Genomic DNA, 19,964 nt, shown 5'->3' on the forward strand with positions numbered 1-19,964 from the left:
TCTTACATGTACATGCATAATTTAAAGATAATTTATCTGAAACTCATTCCTTACATTATATTGCTAAAGTTTATAGATCAATATTATAAAGTCCTTCTCATATAACTTTATTTCAGAAGTGAATCCTGATCTAGTCTACGTTGAAGGTAAAACTTTATATAAAAATATGATCATATTAAAACCTACACAAATTTTTAGTATGATGAAACATTTCTAATCTCCAACAGATGGCCTGCTTATTTGAAGTGTTATTTGGTAATAACAATAGCTAACGTTTACTGAGTGCTTACTATTCCACATTTTAACTTATTTAACCCCCAAAACAAGCCTATCACGTAGATCCTGCAGTATCCCTACTTTACAGATGAGAAAACTGAAGCAAGGAGAGGTTTGGTCATGGTCTCACAGCTGGTAATCGGTAGGTCAGGGATGAAAATCCAGCAGTCTGAATTCTGCTACACTTCCAGCGTAGTACCTCTTAACTTTTACATTATTCCAGAAGAATAGAAAAAATAACACTCCAGGCAGATCATGGGAGCTCATTAATATCATCATCTTTGATTTCACCCAGTAACATTTTAATTTAGATTTTTGAAGGTTAAGGCACTGAAATATTAGTTTTGGGCCTAAAGCAAGGACACAGATAAAGACATTTATCTTACATGTTTATTTCTCTGAAGTGAAGCTCTTAGTAATCGGTGAAATTGGGTATGTTTTGGGGGTTAGAGAACTCTTGAAAATAATTTCATTGTGAATATCTCTGCTGAATACCAAAATAGTAAGGAAAGTCCTGGCATAAAATAGAGAAGTTCGAATTGATGATCTATGTTTCATAAGGACGGCTTGGTTTATGCCTTGGCTTAGCTAGTAACTTCAATGCAAGGTTTTCAAATGTGTTGGGCACATTTTACCTATGAGAATAATTGAGTTTCAGATTAACTGTGATTTAAAAATGTATAATCAAATAGTTTCTACAATTTTTTTAAAAAGTTAACAGTTTGTAAAGATCAAAATGATGTAGTCAAAAAACGAATTTCTTAGGAATGCTGGAAAGAAATCTGCAAAGATTAGAGTGTTATGTTCAGGGTAAGGTGCTTTCAGTGCAGGGGTAGGTTAGGCTGCTGTCCATTTCCAGAGTGGCCACTGGAGAATGGGGCTGAGATGCAGCAGATCACTGCGAAGAGCAGATATCGGTTCAGATTTTTGTGAAGTCTGAAGCTTATATTAATAGGAGAGGGACATCATTAAAAAACAAAATATAAATTTTAAGTGCAAATGACAAGAGTAATTCCTAAGGCCTTGGACAGGGCACATATGAGGGAAATGGATGCTCTTGAATCTTAAGGTAAATTCACTCCCTGGAGATTTAGAGCTTGGAAGTGAATCATCATTGAGGACGAGAAAATCATCTATCATTGTTCCAGTCCTTGAAGTAGAAAGGAAGCCTCTAAACTATGTGTCAAAGCCCTCATTGAATGGCGGGGGGTGGGGGTGGGGTGGGGTGGTGAATAAATGGTAGCTTTCTACATGAAAGAACAAGGAAGGGAAAGAGGACAATAACAGTAATGTCTATCATGTGTAGAGCATGTGTCAGGCATGATACTAAGCACTTTATTTGTGTATTTATTCTTCCTAGTAGGCAATGAGCAGGCACTTTTATTTTGCAGATTAGAAAAAACTACACAGAAGAGATTTAGTTACTTGTCCATGACTACGCAGCTAAGAAAACGCTGGAGCATGGCTTCAAACCGTAGCCTCTGGGGCCTGAGTCCACATCCTTAACAACCACACCCGCCAACCATAATATAAATTGAGTGGACAAGCCTAGGGGAAAGAGAATATTGACCAGGAAGGTAGGAGACTAAACGTCTGTAAATCGCAGTGTAAAGTGAGAGGACAATTACCTTAAAATATTTTAGAGGAACAGGAAGAGGAGTCTCCTTAGTCAGCTCCCCGGTTTTCACACCACTTCACAGCACAGATTGAAATTTATTTATTTATTTGTTTCAGCATTGCATAGACAACATTGCTCTTTACTTGCTTTGCTTTGGTGAGAGAGAAGCTGGAGAGTCACCTTGGATGTCCTTAGAGGGATTAACAATTCTCGAAGCACTGGAAAATCTTCCCATTTTACAAAGATAATGGTGCAGGTGGATGTAATTTTTCCTGAGATGTAAATATTGTGTCTGCAAGTGGCAGGACAGGCAGGCAGGTCTATCACTGGAAAAGTGAATAATGATCTTATGCTTTCTGAGTTTGAGGGTCTGAGGCTTTCTGGAGGCAAAAAACTACACTGAACATGCTGGGTGATAGCTTTGTTCTTTTTCAGAAAGGGAGTATGATTTTAAAAAAAAATCTTGTTATATAAATCTGAAAAGGAAAATCTGCTGGGTCCTGATAGTGTGCAGATCTCTGGGGGCGGAAAATAGGGTGTTGATTTAGGTCTTCAAGGTGAAGGTGCATAATCCATTAGTGGCAGGCTGTAAAATAGACCCCCGAAAGATATCCATGTCTCATCCCTGGAACCTGTGAATGTTAATTTATACCGGGGAAACAGGGGCTTCTTGAAGATGTGATTAAGAATCTTACGATGGGGAAATTATCCTGAATCATCCAGATGGGTGCTAAATGCCATCACAGGTATCCTTCTAAGGGGGGATCAGATGTACAATTCACACACACACACACACACACACACACACACACACACACACACACAAGGAGAAGGTGATGTAAACAAAGAGGCAGATATTGGAGTGAAGCAGCCACAAGCCAAAGCTCTGGCAGCCATCAAAAGCTGGGAAAAGTGGGGAACGGTGTCTCCCTTAGAGCCCCTGGAAGGAGCACAGGCCTGCCAACACCTTGACTTCAGTCCAGTGAAACTGATTTCAGACTTCTGGCCTCCAGGACTGCGAGAGAATCTATTTCTGTTGTTTTAAAACACCAAATTTATGGTAATGTGTTACAGCAGCCACAGAAAATGAATATACCATTTCTATCAAAGAGGTAGCCTTGGAGGGAGGGGAGTCATTCTCCTGAAGTTTTCATGGTGGCCTGTTTAGGGACCTGTATCTGCAGAGACTTGCTTTATCTGTCAGATTATTAGGACTTGTCAATAGCCTTCTCTGTCCAGTTTATAAGGCTATGTGTCCATAACTGTAGCGTGTGGCAAAGAAAGGTAAACACAAGTGAATCAATCCAACCCCATGCTCTGACTGCTTAGACAATCCCATCTTAACTGTCATTGTGTGATCTTGGGAGTTAATATTTTTAAGCTTCCACACTTCATAGAACTGGTGAGGAGAGATATAGAGCGGCCAGTCTGGCCCCAGCATCTATGCATATTCCTGCTATCCTATGCTGATTTTCTAGTGAGCTGCCCGTTAATATGACAGGTGAAGGCTTAGGTTGGTGAGTTAAGAAATGAAAGGTATATGACCTATTTACAACCCAAGTTTATGAAGACATTCATAAGTGTTCCATCTGTAATTCTAATTTTGAATCAAGAGGCAAAAAACATTTCCTTGAAAAGATTATTCATGTGTGCAGGGCTGAATGAAGCTAGGAATTTTTTGCTTAGTGTCCTTCTTCTGTTTTTCGTTTTCCATTACAAATGAATGTTTAGAGACACTCTGTTTTCCTTCTTAGATTTCTCTGTGAGTTTGTCAAAGAAGTGTGTTAGAAGAGCTCCCTTCACTAGCAATCAACATCAATTGTGACTCCAAATAGTACTTTAAATCCAACTTGTTCTACCTGCCACTCAACCAAAGATTGTTTCTAGAGGTCACATAGCCTCCACTTAATTACTTCCGTTCCTATTCATGCTACAGAATAAGAACTTACTGATCTGTCTGGTGGGCATTTTAGTTTGTATAAATTGAGATTCGAGAGTTCATTTGGATAAAATAAGATGCTGGCTAAAGCTCAAGGCAAACATTTGCTGATGCTTAAAACCACCTTGGGACCAAAAAAGTTTACACTCCCTGGTTTCTCTAGGGAGTAGGGTTTGAGAAAACCACAGACAGTAGTTATTCTTGGAAATCCTGCTACCAGGCAAATGCCATAGGGCAAGGGCCCAGAGAAGCTGAGCTGCTCTCCCATGGCTAAAGGCAGAGCTTATCCTGACTGGAATTGTTTGGTCAGGGTTTAGAATCCTTCCTGCTGATGGAGAGAGAGGAGGAACCTGAGCAAAAAGAAAGATGACTGGACTGGCTCTTAAGAATTTAATCCCAGAATAGCTGCCCAATTTAGGTCTTCTGATACTACTGACTTCCTGGTAGCCCTCTTTACACTTAATCCCTGGTTATTCCTTTTTTTTTTTTGAAATGAAGTCTCACCCTGTCACCCAGTCTGTAGTGCAGTGACAAGATCTCGGCTCACTGCAACCTCCATCTTCTGGGTTCAAGCAATTCTCTTCCCTCAGCCTCCTGAGTAACTGGGATTACAGATGTGCACTTCCGTGCCCAGTTAGTTTTCGTATTTTTAGTAGAGACAGGGTTTCACCATGTTGGCCAGGCTTGTCTTGAACTCCTGACCTCAAATGATCCACTCACCTTGGTCTCCCAGAGTGTTGGGATTACAGGCGTGAGCCACTACACCTGACTGATCCATGGTTATTCTTCTTGTGTACCCCCTTTCTACCAGGATATATACAGACTATTGAAGAATGTATCTGCCCCAAAGCTTCTACTTAAAACAGACTTTGGTGGTTTGGGATTAAAGACAATTTATATCTCAGTTCACTTAGGATCTTGGATAAAAATTGAAATGTTATAACTACCTGATAATACTGAGAATACTAAAGAAGTATAGTGTGATTCTTAATAAGTACCTTGACACCTTTCCTTCAGAGCTTAGGGTGATTCTATGGTCATTTTGCTTTGTGGTTTTCTTTCCCGTCTCAGTCTGATATTACAGAGCAAGTTTATGTTCTGATTAGGAAAAACTGCAGTTCACCAGGATGCTATATTTGCTATTCAGTGAGTCATACTAAAAAGCCTCATGTTCTTAAATGACATAAGGAAATGGAATCAAGAGAAAAATCATGATCACAAAATGCACCATTCCAAAAATCTAGAGTGGGACAGAAAGATCAACCATCTAAATGCAAACCTCCTTTGAACCGGAACTGCTATAACCAGGGCAGCAGATTGCTCGAGAATGGACATTGATTTTCCCAGGCAGAGGGTAAAGTTGTAAACAGTGGATTGTCTACTGCTGAAAAACTCTTTCAACATGTTCAGTGCAGATTGGCTATCCTTTAATATTCAATGTACAACACCATATCTACACACACTATAAATGTACATGAGTGTCAGTCATTTATTTCTGAATTTTCATGTCCCAACTCCAATACCTAATGTTTTAGAGATGCTTGGATGATTATATCATAAGGTCCTCACTCAATATATATTTTCACTTTTTTTTTTCTTTTAATATGCTTGATGTTTGGAATCTCCTTTCAGGTTTTTTTTTTTTTTTTTTTCCCAAAGTGGGCAAGTTTTTCAATAGGCTTTGGTATGGGGCTGCAGTGAATGGGAAACGGTTAAACCATGGTTACATGTTAAGTGACCGGCTTAGGGGATGAAAAAGAGAAAAAGGAGTCACCAATGGAGCCATCAGTCAGCCAACAAAGGTAGGAGCGTAGGAGTGGGAAATAAAAACAGATCCAGAGAAACAGAAAAAATAATAAGTTAAAAGCCAATCTGAGTGGTACCTAATAAGAAAGGGAGGCACATCTATGCATCTCAAGGCAGCAAATCCAAATAGGGAAGAGGCCAGAAATAGTTGATTGGATTTATTTTAAATAGTAAGGATATAAGGAAATAGTAATAATAGAATAGGCCAAGGTGGACAAAATGAATGAGATAATACACATACTGGTGTGCTGCTAGTGGGCACTGTTGAATATTTAATACTATGTGAGCTTTATGGGACATGATAGTAAAGGCATGCGGTTATTGCAGCCAATTGGAAGCAAAAGCTATCATAAGAGAATAATGGTTGTTGGTGATAGGTTTCTTTTTAAGTAGAGATACTATTAGCAGGTTTATGAAGTGAGAGAAGACATCTGTGCTGACTGTACCAGAGTCTCATGACCTTGTATGGTTTGCTGGGGGAAATGGAAAACAACAGCAATAACAAAAACCTAGCTTCACTAGCTCCTTGCTCTCTATTGCAGGAAATCCCTGAAAAACCAGATGGCACAAGTTACTCAGAAGAGATGAAAGGGTTTTCCATAACTCAAATAGGAGGAGGAAGAGGAAGTGTGGGAGTAATTACTGGATTAAGATCACTGAAAGACAGGTTGTCTTTAAGGGTGAGTCCTTTGGTTGGTAAATTTCATATAGGAAAAATTCTCAAGTGGTTGCCAATAGCTAACCTTCAAGATGAAGTACATAAACCTGCTGACAGGCAAACATGACTGTCGGGTTTATTTCAAACTGCCCATACTTATTAAAGCTCTTCATTGCACTAGGTCAGGGAAAAGTTACATAGCGTCCCTGATTATACTTCATACTTCATTTCTAAATCTGAGTTCTGAAGGCGTGTGTGTGTGTGTGTGTGTGTGTGTGTGTGTGTGTGTGTGTGTGTAGAGAGTAGGAATTCTGAGACCTGATAGTGCTAACTCTGGAGTTTGATAGGGATAATACAAAAAGAGAGAGGCATTTAAGGAGGAACATTAAAAAAAGATTGAAGACTAAGGACTCACCCCTAGCTAGGAATACACATGACCCTTTTGCCACCCAAACCATACCATTGCCATTTGAATCACTACTTAACTAAATGGTAGAAAGCAATTACAGTAAGTGGTCAATTTAATCACTTTGCATCCATACAGAGACCCCTGGGACTTCTCATAAACTTCATCACACAAAGTGCCCACAATTCTCTGCCTTGCAGAAATATGTTTCTTACAAGGATTTGTAGTGGCTTTCCTACTAAATTTCTGGACTGTTAAACTCATTGTTCTATATTTCTGCTGTCTGCTGTTAAAAGGAGAGGCCAGCTCAGGTTTTGCATACTGTAGGAAGTTTGTTTTATCCATTTGGGAAATCAAGATTACATCTTCATGGGACTAGAGATTGTGGAGAACTCATTCCTTCCAACGCCAGCCCCTGGTGATCTCATTCTAGTGAGTAAAACCTCAGGTCAGTTGATTGTAAATGGATTTTTTTTAAAAAAAGCTTAATTCAGGCTTTTATTGCTCTTGTGTTCAGTGGATTCATCTTGTGACTGGCTCCAGATTGTGCCCTTCTCCCATCCCACACCAAGCTGATTTGCAACTTCACACAATTGTTCCCAAGGAGAGAATAATTGATGACTCAGTATAAACCCATCACTACTCCTAGAAAATATAATTCATGAATGCATTCCTTATTTAAAAACATTTAGTAGCATTTCATAGGGAGGAGATCAGCATATTATCAGAGAAAAGATTCATGCCACATTTTGTTTAAAAATCTGTTTCATTACTTCACAGTCACACTTCAGTAGGCCAGGCTATAATGGTTTCTTCTTGGCCTTTGAAATGCTTCCTTTGCTGCTTCTGCTTTATAGAGACTCAAAATGAATTATTCAGATACTTGTCAGCATTAAGAAAAAATGGCCTAATTTCTGAATAATGCCAGTATTACCTTCTTAGTCAGACTGTGGGAAGAATATGTGCTCATTCCTCTCCCAGAAACACCTTTCCTAACTTCTTTCCCCCTAATACATCCATTTAAACCTTCTCAGCCTTAGATTTTTAACTGAGATACAATTTTATCTGAGAGGGTTTTCGTCTCTCCTTTACATACCCAAATATGGTATAAGTTGATCTTTCATCCTATAGAATTCTGTGCTCCTCCTGCAAATCCCACTTACCAAATTGCATTGTTAATAACATGGTTACTTACCTGCATCTTTGCTTTAAAATGTACTTGGGGGAATTTCCTTTTTAATCTGCCTCCCCCAGTCTAATGCTTAAACATAACAGGTGATCTAAAGATATCTTGGACAAGTAGCTACCATGGAGAAATTCATGCCAGATACCATTCTAAATGTTTTACATATTTAACTCACTTAAAGTTTACAGTAACCCCGTAAGGTATGTATCATTAACATTCCCAATTTAAAGTTGGAAAAATTAAGGCACAGTGAACTTTCATAATGTGTTGAAAGTCTTGCAGCTAGTAAATGGTATAGCAGGGTCGGTTCCCAAAAGGAAGAAGTGAAGGGTAGGCAAAATGTAGTAGGTATGCACAATATATTCAGTAGATCACACTATGGATTGCCTAGATTATCTAATAATCAAGGTTTGGAAGTATTGAAAGGCTTGTTTTTATGAAATGCTCATTAATGCATTCTACTTCATAAACTGAATGTTTGCAGTGGAATTTTATTCCATCAGCACATTTGCATATAAAGTTATTTAAATTTACTTTTTTTAATGCCAAAAAAAAAAGCAAAAAGCAAATCAACCAAACCATTTCCTCCCCAGTTTCGGCTGCAATCAGCAGTCATAAATCCTTAAGTGTTAAGTTATGTTATTTTTGAGAACTGATGTGACATGTCCTAGATTTCAAATGTAGATGCTGCAGAGGACCACGTGAGCTTTTGAATAAAAATTGGTATATAGGACATAAACATTAAGGAAGCAGGTAGAAAGACACAGCTATCTGAAGAGTCAGATCTGAACTACTGCCACCTAGTGATTTGAGTCAACCATCAGCCCCCATACACTCACAGATACACACTAATTAGAATAAGTGACTTTGGTTGTGGCTTCTTCCTCACTCCAAATATCCTGGTAGCAAACTCTTCCCGCAACATTTTAAGGCCTCCCTCACATACTTTAAAAATTATAATTAAAAAGGAGGACAGAATGGTAGGATTGGGAAAGAGAAGGGTTAAATGACAGAAGAGACATCAATATAAGGCAGAAACACCAGAACAGTCGTGTAAATTAGACGAAGAAAAGTGAACATCAAAAGTAGTGGAAATTAAACGTTATTGATAATAGAAGAAAATAGAAAAATTGATGCAAAGATAAGAGAAGGCAGCATGAAGGAAAGGGGGCTTTCTGATTTGTTTGTTTTTAAGCAAGTAACAGAAGATGATAAAACAACCATATGTGGGATTGTGAAATCACCAAACATAAAAAGACAGAGGGATAGGTAACACCACCAGAGATAAAGAAAAATGATGAATGAAAGAAAGTGACTGAACTGAGAGCTTAATCTTGGAAGAGAGACTTCAAGTTTTTTGTTGTTTTTTAAGTAATAAAACCAAAGTGGCATATTCCTTGTTCAATTTAATATAATTGGAACTATCCAGTGTTCTGGATGTACAACTCATTTTTCTTGCCATTTTTTCCCTCCTATACCTCCAATACCCATAGTCCTTCTTGATTTTTTTTCTTCATTAAAAGAGTTTTAATTACCTTTTGGCTCCCTTGAGATACTTTTGAACTTGCACCTGGAATCAGGGAAATGGACTGTACCCCAAAATGAAAATTTAGGGAATTTTATTATTATGGCACTCTTTGCAATCAATCATATCGAGCAGCCACGCCTTAGCAATGTGCATTCAGGTGACTACTGATATTCAGGTATTGTTATAGTTTGCTGCGGGGTCACCTACATCAGCAGCAAATAATGACACCTAACATCTACTTCATTTCATGTTTTGAAAGCATTTTAATGTATGTGATATTTTATTTCCCGAAAAATGGTGTCTGGAAGACAGGGCTGGTAGCATCAGCCCCTTTGACAGATGTGGCATTTGGGTTCTGAAATGTGTCTGAACTTTTCCAAGTACTCAGCTAGTGAGTTCTTTATCATCTGACTGCAAGTCTGGCAAATATGCTTTCATTAGCAATATTTCTATTCTCTTTGAGAGAAGGGAAAGCTACTTTTCTTTGTTCCAAAGTAATATTGGAGTTTGAAGCCAGTGTGCATAAAGCTGTGAAGGAGGTGTTGCTACTTCCTTTTTTTACAGGAATCTCTTTGGAGAGAGATTGCTTTGCTTCCTCCTGAGGGATCTCATACATTTGAAGGGTTTCTGGCCAGGTTGGGAATGAATTTGAGAAGCCCTTACCTTGTAGGTTTTCCACCATCCTTTATGGCTTCTTCCATTTTCAGATTCTATTGTGCATTGCTGTACTGAGAGTATTACTTCCTTTGGTGATATATATGAGTGCATCTATATATTTGTAAAAAATCAATCATTTAAATCTGTTCAAATGCCTTATCTGTGCAGAGAACTGTCCAGACCCTGCAGGGTTAGAACGATACGCAAAATACCGCTCCTTATTTCATGAAGTTATAAATTATATAGAGCATTGGAATTGCACTTTGGGTAGATATCCATTGATTTATACTTTCAATAAATAATTATCTGGTATCAACTATGTATCAGGTCCTAGATGCTATGTGCAGGGGATACAAGGCAAACACCAGCCTGTTCTTATGGAGTTTATTGCTTCAGGAAGGATGGCATGAACATTACTCTTGCTCCTACACTACAGCAGCTGCTCATAATTGCCTATGGATAATTCCAGATATTTCTCAGACTTAACTTTTTTTCTAGTTAGGATAAAAGTAGTCCTGTAACAACCCCTTCAATTGGTGTACTTCTTTGCAACTTCTACATTTGAAATCTAGGACATTTACTTTTGGTTTTCAAAGGAGAGTATAGCTTGGCTTTTAACAATTTGTTTTCAGTCTGAACTGGAAAAAAATGACCCAGTTCATCAGATTTACCTAAAATGGGAGGAAACAGTGATATAAATTGGTGCAAAAATATCTGGTTAGTTCAACTTGATTTTCATGGATTTAGTGGCTTTTAGAGCTGCAAGATTTCATACAGTGTTCAAATTTTGTAGACCAGAACACTGTTGAATAGATGAAAGGGAAGAGGATAGGAGGTAAAGGGACAAATTAAGAGAACTTAGCAATACAGGCTAGAGTAGTTAATGACTCACCTTGGTTAGCAGCTGTGAAAACTGAGAAAGATGTAAGTAGAAATAAGGGAGATTATGGAGGTAAAATCTGCAGAAATTAATATTAATTGTGAGAAATGAAGGAAATGGGGAACATGCAACTACTGTGAGAATTTTTTTAGCCTGGTACTGTTACCAGAACTATGGACTGCAGAAAGAGAAGTTATTTGAAAGAAATTATAGCTAGACAGAAACTGCAGTGCTGTGTGACCTGACAACTTAAAAATAATATAAATAAGTCAGCAGGATGCCCCGGATGAATCTAAGCAGGGATTGAAATTTTGTAGCCAAGGAGATCTATTCTCTGCCCACCAGAAGTCCATGGGTATGTGTTCATGAGTATGTGGGCTTTGGGGGTTTTGGCTGAAGAGGGAAGGAAAGACTGGTGAAAATGCACTTGGAGAGAATAGATAGAGGACAGGATGGAGTCTCTTCTTTGGTTTTGCTGCTAGGACTAAGTTTTTCTTTAATAGAAAGAAGGCAAGCAAAACCCATCAATGAAAGAAAGCAAGAATAAGGAAGAAAGGGAGGGAAACCCTTCACTGCAATTGGAATATTCATTAAACCCACATGAAACTCACTCACACTGGGGACTCTCAGTAATATTTTTGTGTGTGGGAGAGGAGCTCTTTTGGGAGCTGAAGCTCTTTTATTAGTGAATGGAGACAGGAATCAGGAAATGTAAATTATTATTATTATTATTATTATTATTATTATTATTATTATTACAGTAGTCCCTCCTTATCCATGGAGGGTAGGTTCCAGGACTTCCAGTGGATGCCTGAAACCATGGATAATACCAAACCATATACATACTATATTTTTTCCTATACATACATACCTATTATAAAGTTTAGTTTACACATTAGGCATAATAAGGCACAGTAAGAGATTAGGCATAGTAAGAGATTATCAGTTGATCGTATCATAGAATTATAACAATATACTATAATAAAAGTTATGTGAGTATGAATATCTCTCTCTCAAAATACCTTATTGGACTGTACTCATCCTTCTTCTTGCAGTGATGTGAAATGATGAAATGTCTCCATGATGATATGAAGTGAAGTGAATGACATAGGCACTGTGATGCAGCATTAGGCTACTACAGTATTGACCTTCTGTCCATACATCAGAAAGAGGATCATCTGCTTCTGGTGATCCTGGATTATCAAGCCATGACAATGTTGATGGTTGCATGTCAGGAGCAGACAATATTGATGACTAACAGGTGAGTGGCACAGACAGCATGGATATCCTGGGCAAAGGATGATTCACATCCTGGGTGGAATGGAATGGTTTAGCACAAGATTTCATCATGCTACTCAGAATGACAAGCAATTTAAGAATTGTGAGTTACTTATTTCTGGAATTTTCTATTTAATATTTTTGTACCACAGTTGGCCATGGAATAATGAAACTGTAAACAGAAAAACTATAGAGAAGGGGGAAATTTCTGTATTATTAATGTGGCTTTTTTAAACAATAGGCTGATGATTACTGGAGACATCTGAGCTTTGGATAAGAAGAACCTCTGAGAGTTAAACTATTAAATCAACACACAATGAATCATGATAAAGGTATAAAAATGGGTTTCCTGACCCATAGGACTCGGATATAACTTGGCATATCTAACTGGATAAAGAAAATGTGGTATACATACGTGATGAAATACTAAAAAGCCGTAAAAAGGAACAAGATCATGTCCCTTGCAGCAACATGCCTGGAGCCAGAGGTCATTGTCCTAAGCACATTATTATAGGAGCAGAAAACCAACTACTTTTTGTTCTCACCAAGTGGGAGCTAAATATTGAGCACACATGAACACAAAGAAGAGAACAGTAGACTCTGGGAAAGTAGAGGGTGGGAGGAAGATAGAGATCAAAAAACTACATATCAGGTACTATGGTTATTACCTTGGTGGTGAAATAATCTGTAACCCAAAACCCTGGGTTGTGCAATTTAACCATGTAACAAACCTGTATATGTACGCCCTGAAACTAAAATAAAAGTTGGAAGGACAAAAAAATTTAAATAACAAAAATAAATCTGTTAATTAAAAAACATTGATTATCTATGGAAGCCTAGAGGGTGGAAATAATATCCTTTATTGATTGAGGACTCACTAAATGCCAGGAACTATGCTAAATATTTTATATAATTATCTTATTAATCCTTACAACAGGTATTGATTTTTTGTTTTTTGTTTTTTTTTCACAGGAGGAAACAGAAGACTGAGAAGAAAAGAAGCTTGTTCAAGGTCACATAGAGCTGGAATTTAAATTCAGATCTATTATATTCTTAAAAACTGTGGAAGAGTGAGTAAGAATAAGTCACATATTTCAAGTGTTTTGCCCCTGTGATCAAAATTACCCTTATTATGAACATAGAAATGTCAGCATATCTGGGCCCAACTACACTAAATTTTAAATCACCTGACTACACCATTTTATTCTGATTCTCTGATCTCCAATGAACTTTCTAAATATAATTTGACTTTTCATGTAGGTTTTCCAACACTCGACAGGCTGACACAACTCTTCTGCACACTCTGGTGTTTGTGTCTGTCACTCTGCACACTCTGGTGTTTGTGTCTTCTGGTGATCCTGGATTATCAAGCCGTGACAATGTTGATGGTTGCATGTCAGGAGCAGATAATATTGATGACTAACAGGTGAGTGGCACCTGTTAGTTGGAAAATTATTTGGTAGACATTGATCTTAAGAATGTGGCAGTTGATTCCAACAATGAGCACAAACTCATTCCTAGTCTGCTTAAAAACTAAGATAATACATTGAGGACCAAGGTAATTTCACCCTATGAGAACCCCGGAAAGGCAACCAAATGATATATTTATTCATTCCTTTGCTTGTCCATTTGCTATTCTTCATGATTACTTTGTGCAAAGCACTGTGCAAGTCATTGGAGATGCAGTGCTGTAACAAGAGACATATTTTTATTGTTCTCAAGACCTAGTATACTAGGAAATAGAGACATGGAACAAATCTTTGTTCGAGTAGTTAACTTTAATAATTATTGTAGGACCCAAGAACTGCAGGGTGTGATGTGATGTAGGTATGGAATAAGCAAACTTATCTGATATAGGGAATCAGAGCAAGTTTACCTGTTGAAAGTTCTCTGCATTAGATTTTGAATATAAATGTACTTCTGATACTTCAATAGAGTTTTGAGAGATGTTGGGCTTTTAATTAAAAATGACCAACAAGTGATCTAAAATAGCTTCCTGGAAGTTGGGGTGGGGAAGAGAGAGAGAGAGACAGAGAGAGAGCAAGCTAGAAAATAATGCTGATGGTTTAAATGGTGGGAGTGGATGAAAGCAGACGCAAAGAGGAAATGACAGAGTCGTCTTTGGGACACCCATCCTTAGAAGGCAGGAGGAAATTGAGAAATCAAGGAAAGTAAAGTTATAAAGTAACCAGATAGTAAAAAGTATTGGCATAGTTCAGTATCACAATATTCAAAGGAAGATAAGATTTAAAAGAGGCAGGAAAGATTGTCACCAGGATCAAAAACTATGGACAAGAGAAATAGATTGAGGACAGCAACTGAAGGTTGTGGTAGAGGTTACTGACCTATAATAGACCCATTCTGCTCTTCTCTTTTATAAGCAAATGGATTCCTGATTCTTAGATGAGTACAATGTTGCCCAGAAAAAGAATGACATATATCCACCTATTCTGCATCTTTATGGGCCATATGAATAGTTCTGACCAATTACATAAACAAGAAATATTGAGTGATGCCTCTGGTAAGTGCTATTCAAAAAAGGGGAATGTTTCTTTCTTACTCCCTTCATTTAGTTGGTTGTTTGGAATGTTGGCGCATGCTAACGGGTCCAGCAATCATGGTAGGCCCTAGAAGATGGATACTACATTCCTAACATTACAAGGACCTTGAAGAAGTTATACATCTTTCCCCTATTTTCTCCATCCTCAGTGAAGGGGTTAGCTTGAATAAGAAAGCAGAGGGCTTCAACAGAAATTTTGAGGTATGTATAATGGTGAAATATTGAAGAAGAAGTCTTTCTTCCATTTTTCTGACCAAATAATGATGGCCCTTCCTGTCTTCTGTCATAGTGGGAAAGATAATACAAACTATTAAAAATATATTATTCTAGATCTTACTGTGTAACCTATTATTAAATTTCTGAAGGTAGCATTTTCACTTTTATCACTTGTATGTTTCTCCATGGTGTCTAGCAGAGGCCATGTCACATGGTAGAAACTCATCTATTCTCAGTGACCATGACTCCTGGCCATAACTGAGTGGACAGTGGATAGGACACCTGAACCAAGTTGGTGCAATCATATTGGCTCTTTCAGGATCTTGGAATTGGGATTTAGAGACATCCGTGACTTATATGAGTATACTTGGAAGTTATAAGGCAATGGCTGTCCTGTATGTACATAGAGAGGCAGAGACAACAAGTATGGAGAGAGAGAATGATAAAGCAGCCATATAGAAGAAAGACAGACCATGTGTTCCTTGACAGAGAGAGAGTTTAAGAGAGAAAGGTAGAGGTAGGTTGAGAGAGAGTAACTGAGACAGAGAGAGAGAGAGAGAGAGAGAGAGAGAGAGAGAGAAAATGATAGAAAGAGTAGCTACTGGATTTTTGATCTGTCTCCAGGCCTTCTGAGGCCTGCTTGCACTTCCACACACCATCACTCAAGATAATCTCTGTGATGAGTCTTTGTAACTTGAACACCAAAAAAAAAAAAAAAAAGTCTTCATGCATGATAATTATTCCCTGCAGTTCCACGGAGATCTTCTAAGGGAAAAAATATAAGTCTACTTTACTCAATCTCAGAATGGCCTTATTTTAGTTTTGTGACAGTTGCTAGTGGTCCAGAGTATTTTTCAGGTTCCAAGGGAGACATGGAGACATGGGCCTATTCAAACAGCTGGAAACAAGACTGGCACTTGAGGATGTACTTGGGGCTATAGTTAGAGGTGATGATAGAAGTGGAAAAAGTGAATGAGATGATCAACTCCTAATTTTAGAAGCTCAAACACTCAAGAAACCAAAGCATTATGAATGGAAAAGAAAAGATAGGGCACAATGCTAACTTTAAAATAATTATAATCTAGGTAGAGAAAAGTAAAATATATACATATGCACCCAGAACTAAATGAGTGCTACAGATTATAAGCATTATAAGATATAAAGAAGATAGCTATTATTGCTGGGCTATGGTTTTCAGGCATGAAGAAACTCAGGTTTGATTTAGGCTGTGAAGGACAACCTAGGTCTCGCAATGGAAAATGTAGCTGACTTGAGGTCAGCTTTTCTACTGACTAGATATGTGACTGTGATCAGCCACTTTACATTTCCAATTTCACGGCAGTTTCCTTCTCTGTAAAATGAGGGCTTTGTATTGGATTCACTAATTCATTTAAAACGTAAACTTTAAGTGCCCACTGTAATGTACAGAACTAGGAATACTGTATAAACACCAGTCTTCTAAAAAGACTGTCACTCTGATGTGGCTGTGAACAAAGGACAGTGGGAGGCAACTAAGCTGCCTACAGGTAAAGAAAAACTCCATTGAGACCACGTTTGGATGAATAGAAATTGTTAGGTGAATCTGATAATGATGGAAACTTCCAGAGAAAGGGTTGCATAGATCATTGCAAATGTTTTTTTGCAGCATTAATATTTTTCTTCGCTTCTGCTTTGTTTAGAGGAGGAGGAAGGGAGTGAACAAATGTTGGGTAGGAGTTAAGCGTATGAATTGAAGAGAAGATAGAAAGAAATAATTTCCTGAGCTTCTTCAAACCCCTAAAATGTATTCAAAGTGAATTCCATGAAGGAAAACACATGAAAAAGCAGATAATTAAAACCTCCTTTGCCTCCTCTGTATTTCTGTCTTGTATAAGATCTTAGAGATACTGAAAAAATGATATAACAGGATTCATGTCCCTCGTAGACGTTTAGGACTCCCATCCAGAGGCAGTGTATGGAGTGCTTAAGAATTTGAGTTTTGAAGACAGATCACACACTAGCTAACACCACCACCTACTAGTTGTAAGATCTTTAAAAAATGTAAACTCTTTTGTACCTTTGTCTTCTCATCTGTAAAATGGAGATGACAACAATAATTACTTCCTATGGTGAGAATTAAATGTATTACTCATATAAAGTGCCAAGAACCAGCACATAAAAGCACACTGGCATTTTAAAATAATAGCATATTAGTTATTATTACCTGTTATTCCATAGAGAGTTCACCACTGAGGTGAGGAGAGCAATGGCAATGTGCCTCCCTACGTTAGTGAGTAACCTGAGGGTGCTTCCCTGTGCATGGTCTTCAACAGGGATGGCTTCAAATTTGCTTATTTAGTCATGATACAAAAGTATGTCCAATGAAGCCCTATTTCAGGCACGGTGAACTATATGAAAGGAGAAACAAATAAGCCATGAAGTACAATAATTCCAACACAAGGCAGTACATTTTAAATATCAAACAAATATTTAGGAGCTCAGAGGAGGCAGATGTGACAGCTGCCTGAAACATCAGGGGACACTTCTTGGGTGGCATGAGAAGTGTACAATGACAGACATCGTTTCAGGGATTGGAGTCAGGATTTGCCTCAGCTGGTTTGTGCACCCTCTTTGCATTCACAAGCCTTTCTTTCTTCTCCCCTGAGCTTTTAGAGCAAAATCTGATCCAGAGCCTGGGGATGCTGGAGGAGCGTCAAGGCTGGGAAAGTAACATGCACTGTGTTCGCAATCAACAGAAAAGATATTTTTAAACAAAAACAATTTTCCAAGTTTCCAGGAAAAGAAACAAAAGGCTTTTCTAAAATGAAAGAAACTGTTCTTGTTCTGTGACTTTTATGTCACTTGGACAACAAGCCAGTGCTTAGAAACGGTTATTTTCCTGTCGACATCACTGCATGGATACTTCTTAGAAGGACATAACAGCATTAGCACTCAATCCCAGGCTCTGCTCACCCTCCAATGACAGTCATTTTCAAAAACAATAAAGATCTATGCTTGGTCTCTCTGTCTTGATTACACTGCAGGCACAACCTGTGTGGGGAAACAATATCCTGGATCATAGTGAAGGTTCGCACAGATGGAACATTAGTGGGAGGGGTTGCCAGCTACTTCCCTGCCAACTTGTTAGTGCTGGAGACATTATCCTCTTATTTTGCCAGTTTAATAGAGGATCAGTCGTAAAAATTCACTGTAGGCTCAGCAACATAATTATTATCTATGGTCTCTGCATTAACTGTGAGAAAACATCATAGTCTGAATCTGCCTAATTTCAAATGCCAAGCTGTGCCCACATTCAGCCCACAACTGAACCTGAATACTCAATATATCCCTAGCACTGCTACTGCTGTCATCATGACGGATGTTAAGTACGGGTTTGCCCAAGCTATGATGTTTAACTGTTGCCTTACTGCTTCTGTATTTCTTCTGTTTCCCTGACCCTTTTCAATACCAGCCCCATGCAATTTAAAACTATTAAAAAGGTAAAAATCGGTGTCACATTTAGTTCTGGTACTCAGTACAGAAGTGCCAAGCCCCTGCAAATTTGGAAAACAAACTCCTTAACAGATGGGCCACATAAAGTTTACAACATGTGCAATGTGGGAGGTAGTATGGCTCTGGGCAAGAAACAGAAGACTGGAAGTTTGGGAGCTCAGGGTTTTTGAATTTGCTTTTGCTTTTTGTTTGTAGGAAGATCACATAAGCTTATATCCTTCAGTTCTCTCATATGACCTGATATCTACCTTATAAGTGAGTGAGTAATAAGAAATCAGGCAATTTTTTTCCTAATATGAAACAGTATCAAAATGCTATTGCTCCTGCTGGGATTATGTGCAACTGGTATCAAATTGTTAATAAAACGTGGCTGCAAGATCTGGAAAAATCCATGATGTAACCTTAGATCTAAGAGATAGTTCTCTTTTATTGAGGACAGGTGTATAGCTAATGAGATACTGTTACTGATAGAAAGGATGTTGCTAGCCTGAGACAAATCTTTGAAAAAAGGTTGGATTGTGATTTCTAAATCTACACAAGCAAAATACCTTTGGAGTGGCCTTTGGAAACCTGCCATGTTAGAACAATTTTAGAACCAAATTCTCATGATATAAATTTGATAATAGTCTAATAACAGAGGTTCTCAAACATAAATGACCTATGTAAAATTATAAATGTCTGAGACTCATCACCAGCCTGTGATTCAGAATCTGTGGAAGTAGAGCTAAGAAATCTTTAGTGTGAAAAAGTTCCAATGACCAGTTGTACCTGGGCATTATCATAATTCATAAAAGCAGATGATCAATAAGAAAGTTTTTGAACAAATTAAAGTTGACTAAAATTCCAAAGCCAAAGAGAGAAATATGGAAATTGTCATTTAAGAGAACAGATAATTGGCATAGGAGAAAATAGGAGAGAGAGAGGAATGCTAAGAAGAAAAATCCACAGTTCAGGCACAAGAAAGAGAAAAAAAGCAGCCTTTGACAGTATGTCTTAGTCCACTCTCTGTTGCTATAATTGAATACCACAGACTGGGTAATTGTTTTAAAAATACATTTATTTCTTACTGTTCTGTAGGGTGGGAAGTCCAAGTTCTAGGGACTGTATCTGGTGAAGGCCTTCTTGCTTGTGGGGACTCTCTGTGGAGTCCTGCGGTGGTGCAGGGCATCCACGGTGAGGGAGTCTATGATAGGGAAGCAAAATCTATTTTACAACAAACCCACTCTCATGATAACTAACCCACTCCCATGATAATCCATTAATACATGAACCCATTAGTCCATGAATCCATGAATGGATTAATCCATTCATGAGGGCAGAGCCTTCATGACCTAATCACCTCTTGAAGGCCTTACTTCTTAATACTGTTACATTGGGGATTAAGTTTCAATGTGAACTTCAGAGAAGACAAAAATTTAAACCATAACAGAATAATAGGGGTCCTGAAGGTGAAAGTGGAAAGAG

At 38.1% G+C, this 19,964-nt stretch overlaps 1 long non-coding RNA gene across 2 annotated transcripts; it reads left to right on the forward strand.

Moving 5' to 3' along the window:
• Positions 1 to 4,510: 4,510 nt before the first annotated feature.
• On the forward strand, positions 4,511 to 18,498 carry LOC103875944. 2 transcript variants are annotated; one of them, XR_004176149.1, is made up of 6 exons: positions 4,511 to 6,319; positions 7,000 to 7,151; positions 12,010 to 12,215; positions 12,474 to 12,564; positions 13,205 to 13,302; positions 13,493 to 18,498. It is a non-coding gene; the product is annotated as an uncharacterized LOC103875944 (long non-coding RNA). The 2 variants fall into 2 exon arrangements; XR_004176148.1 differs by having other exon boundaries at positions 4,511 to 7,151.
• The last annotated feature ends 1,466 nt before the right edge of the window (positions 18,499 to 19,964 follow it).

This window comes from Papio anubis, chromosome 9, assembly GCF_008728515.1.
Source record: "Papio anubis isolate 15944 chromosome 9, Panubis1.0, whole genome shotgun sequence".
Lineage (NCBI taxonomy): Eukaryota > Metazoa > Chordata > Mammalia > Primates > Cercopithecidae > Papio > Papio anubis.